This window comes from Lipotes vexillifer, unplaced genomic scaffold (assembly GCF_000442215.2).
Source record: "Lipotes vexillifer unplaced genomic scaffold, Lipotes_vexillifer_v1.1 scaffold1691, whole genome shotgun sequence".
Lineage (NCBI taxonomy): Eukaryota > Metazoa > Chordata > Mammalia > Artiodactyla > Lipotidae > Lipotes > Lipotes vexillifer.
Genome location: NW_006789046.1, coordinates 4,301,889 through 4,306,133, shown reverse-complemented (window position 1 = coordinate 4,306,133; position 4,245 = coordinate 4,301,889). Strand labels below are relative to the sequence as shown.

The following is a 4,245-nucleotide window of genomic DNA, read 5'->3' as shown; positions in this document are numbered from 1 at the left end:
GGGGCAGGACAGGAATAAAGATGCAGACGCAGAGAATGGACTTGAGGACACGGGGAGGGGGAAGGGTAAGCTGGAGAAAGTGAGAGAGTGGTAGTGTATGTATGGACATATATACACTACCAAATGTAAAACAGATAGCTAGTGGGAAGCAGCCGCATAGCACAGGGAGATCAGCTCGGTGCTTTGTGACCACCTAGAGGGGTGGGATAGGGAGAGTGGGAGGAAGACGCAAGAGGGAGGGGACGTGGGGATATATGTATACATATAGCTGATTCACTTTGTTATACAGCACAAACTGACACAACAATGTAAAGCAATTATACTCCAATAAAGATGTTAAGATCACATGACCCAGAACTGCAAAGTGAGACCTCTGGATCCCCCTGATCAAAAGATTGGTTCAGGGATGGGCATGTGATCCAGGTCAGGCCCTGGGATTACTGTTTGTGTATCTTATTTTCTTGAGACATTTTCCAATACCTCATTTGTGATTATGCCATGATTTGTCATCCTCAGTGGTGACAAACCATCTTTTCTGTTAAAAATATTTTCCTATAGGTAACTTCAAGCACATACAAAAGTGTACAGAGGAATATAATAAACAATGATCAATTTACAACCAACCTTATTTCATCTAGGCCCTTCCTCCTCTCTTTCCCCATCTGGATTATTCCGACACTAATCCCAGAGATCACATCATTTCAGCCCCAAATATTTCAGCGTGTATTCCTAAAAAGAGAAGCCTTCTTTAAGAGATATCAATATTAGCCATAATACCATTATCCCACCAAAACAATTAATAATAATGTTTTAGTTATTTTTTATTGACGTATAGTTGATTTACAATGTTGTGTTAATTACTGCCGTACAGCAAAATGATTCAGTTATACATATATATACCTTTTTAAAAATATTCTTTTCCATTATGGTTTATCCCAGGATATTGTGTAGTTCTCTGTGCTATAGTCGGACCTTGTTGTTTGCCAATAATAATTTATTGCTAATAATGTTTAAGCTACCCTGTTTCATAAAAGTTTCTTTTACTATTTTATTAAAATCAAGATGGAAATAAAGTTCATATATTGCAATTGGTTGCTACCTCAAGTATCTGGTTTTTTTTTTTTTTAATTTTAATTGAAGGGTGGGCAACATGGTGGAGGAGCTGCTTTCAGGGGTGTGGCAGGCAACCAACTTCAGGGAGCAATTCTCTCACTTAGAGAGCGAGAAGCAATGGAAGGTCCACATGGAATTCATCCTGTGTCACCTGTCCGACTACCGCGACCCACCCAGCATCTACCACTGCCTGGCCAGCTGCCGTCTCTCTCCATGGTCTGGGCCAACCACTTCTTTCTGGGTTGCAGTTACAACAAAGACCTTTTAGACAACGTGATGGAAATGGCTGATGGCGTTGAGGTGGCAGACCAGTCACAGTTTACTACCAGAAGTGAATTAATGAAAAAGCAAGAAAGCTAGGGCTGAAGATTCATCACATTTTCATCATCAGCTGCAGAGACTGGAACAGGAGGCTGGCATGAATGCCGACATTGACAACAATGGCTCTCTTAAGCTCTTGGTATCACCAACATGTAGGAAAGAGGCATTGGAATGGAAGAAAATCTTGTCTAGATTGGCGTTTTAAAAAGTCTCATTCTGGGACATCCCTGTTGGTCCAGTGGGTAAGACTCTATGCAGGGGGCCCGGGTTCGATCTCTGGTGGGGGAACTAGATCCCACATGCATGCCGCAACTAAAGATCCCGCATGCCGCAACGAAGATTCCGTGCTGCAACTAAGACCCGGTGCAGCCTAGATAAATAAAAAAAAAAAAAGTCTCATTCTTCCAGTAGCTATCATTCTAAAAGTATGCGTGGGTATTTACGTATTTATAAATCCTGCCCTCTTTTTTTTCAGTTTTTGAGTGTCTAAATGTTTGTTAAAAATGCCTATTTATTTAAATGTTAATGTAATAATGGCAGGTGATGATTTTTACAGTTTGGATTTTTCAACAATGTACTTTTAACTGTGAAAAAAAATTTAATTGAAGTATAATATATACATAAAAAAGCAAACAAATCATAAGTGTATGGCTCAATAAATTTCTCAATTGCTTTTGATCTATAGTGTGGCGCTTTCCCTATTTTTTCCTTTGTACTTTGATAAGGAATGTGTTTGTCATGCAGTATTTCCCATGATTTATGCTTGGCTGATTATTTCCCCCTGGTACTATTTAACATGTTCCTCTGTTTCTATTTCTTGTAAATTGGCCATTGCCATCTAGAGGCTTATCAGATCAGGTCAATTTTGGGGTGAGACCATTTCATAAGTGCTGCTGTTTACTGGGTTGTCTCTTTCTCGGACCACCTTTTGAAGGTGGATGTGATTTTCACAACCAGGCAAAAGCCAGTCCTAGCTGAGTCTAGTAAGCAGGGTGGGTGATCAAGCTGGAAAATGATGGTTTGAGGTGATACACAGCCACCGAGGGTGACTAACGCAAACGGAACAACAGTGACATTGATGGAGAAACTGTATGTTGGCTATAAAACCATCTTTGTTGTGTGGGTGGACATGCGTGCTGTCCTTCTCTAGTCATTAGCTCCTCTTAAGAACCCCTAAATGTCTCAGTGTGCATCACACTTGTGCTTCAAAGTTGGAGCTCTTGCCGAAACGCCAGATCCACTTGTCTTAGGTCCATCGAACAGCTCGGACGTGTTGACAAGATGCTGCTGGGTCCCACCCAGCCCTTCCCCAGCCCTGGGGTTTGCCTCATCTGCATTACTCGGCGAGAATGTGGTCAGGGCACCGCAGAAGTCAACAAAAGATGAGGAACTACGGGCAGCCTCCTGCGCCGATCAGACAGACCAGCCCGGCCCTGGGCCCCCGCAAAGCCGGAAGGCCCCGGCTATTTTGATGCCTCGCAAACTTCCCAGTTCCAAGTCAGCGGAACGCCCCGGGGCCACTGCTGGACGCCCCTTTTGTGGCTCGGAAGCCTCCGCCCCGCTACTCGCAAGCCCCGCCCCTCACACTAGGCCCGCCCCGTGACTCAAATCTGGGTGCGGGCAAGCGCCTTTGGGCAGACCTGCCTTGCTTCTGAGCCTACGCCTACTCTGAGCTCCTCCCACGCCCGCCAGCCTGGAGTTGGCGCCTGCGCAGCTCGGCTCGGCCCAGGTTGTCACCCCTCCCCCCTTCCTAGCAACCGTCGTCGCTCCTGCCTCCGCCCCTCGGCCGCTTTCGCGCACGCGTACCCCTTCTCCCGGCCCCGCCCTCCTCGTCACCCGTAACAACCACTGGAGCCTCGCTGGGCCCCTCCGGCTCCCGCCCCCCGGCCCACTCCCCGGAACCGGCGGCTGAGCTGCTGCCGCCTGCAGTGGAACGGCGACGGCGCCGTGGAGCCGCCGGCATGAGCACCCCACGCCGCCCCGCGTCCCCGGCCCGGCCCTTCTGACAAGAGGTAGGCGCGCGTCTCCGTGGCGGGCTCCGAGCGCGCCCCCGGCCCGGCCCCTCCGGGAGGCGCGAGGCTCTCGCGTCCGCCTCCGCGCCTTGCCTACCCTTCCCCGGCCCCTCGGCTTCCCCCGACTCTCCCCGGCTCCCCCCGGCTCCCCGACTCGGGAGCGGACTGTCTTCCCGCCCGCCTCCGGCCCGCCGCCCTCCGCGCCGCTCCTACTGTATTGGTCGCCCCCTCCCCGCCCCCACCCACCCGTATTCCCACCCGGGACCCCTCTTGGGGGAAGCGGAGTTTGGGGTCCCAGCCGGCCTCTGGCGCACCTCCCCCGGGTCGGCCGGGTCTGGGGGCCCGAGGGCCGCCGCGCCGGACCCCCGGATCGAGCGGAGGGCCCGGCTGCCCCTTGAGCCTGCTCAGGGTGGACTCACTGGGTCTGGCCATTGGCTAATTTTTAAGCACCGATTGTCATGCAGTAGAGGTTGCCCTGGTCCACGGTGCCACTTGGCGGTCGTAACTCCGGATTCCCACGTAGGACGTTTCTTTGGACCAGAGCATCGGAAGCTGGGAACTGGCAGGAGTTCAGAAGCTCGTGAATTAGCAGGTTCTTGAGCGTAGTCTCTTTGGGTTCTGCCGGGCAGTGGAATCCCGAATGGGTGCTACCGAGTCTTAACCGAGCATTACTTTTTTTTTTTTTTTACATTCTCCCCCCACCCCTTTTGATACCCCGTAATCACCCTCTCTTTCTGTGGGAGATACCCTAAAATTAATTTTCCTAATTAAAAATTTAAAAGGTTGTTGAATTCCTGCT

The 4,245-nt window shown here is 49.9% G+C and overlaps 1 protein-coding gene and 1 pseudogene across 3 annotated transcripts in view; both read left to right on the top strand.

Annotated features, from left to right (window-relative positions):
- The first annotated feature begins 1,150 nt into the window (after positions 1–1,150).
- On the top strand, positions 1,151–1,473 carry LOC103081525 (CDKN2AIP N-terminal-like protein pseudogene; annotated as a pseudogene).
- A 1,792-nt stretch (positions 1,474–3,265) lies between these two features.
- SEC14L1 (SEC14 like lipid binding 1) overlaps positions 3,266–4,245 on the top strand; it is a 53,442-nt gene continuing 52,462 nt past the window's right edge. Inside the window, exon 1 of one of the 3 annotated variants that reach the window (XM_007462374.1) lies at positions 3,266–3,446. The gene's annotated coding sequence lies outside the window, so the exon portion shown is untranslated. The remainder of the gene's footprint in view (positions 3,447–4,245) is intronic. The other 2 variants (XM_007462376.1, XM_007462375.1) reach the window with 2 other exon arrangements.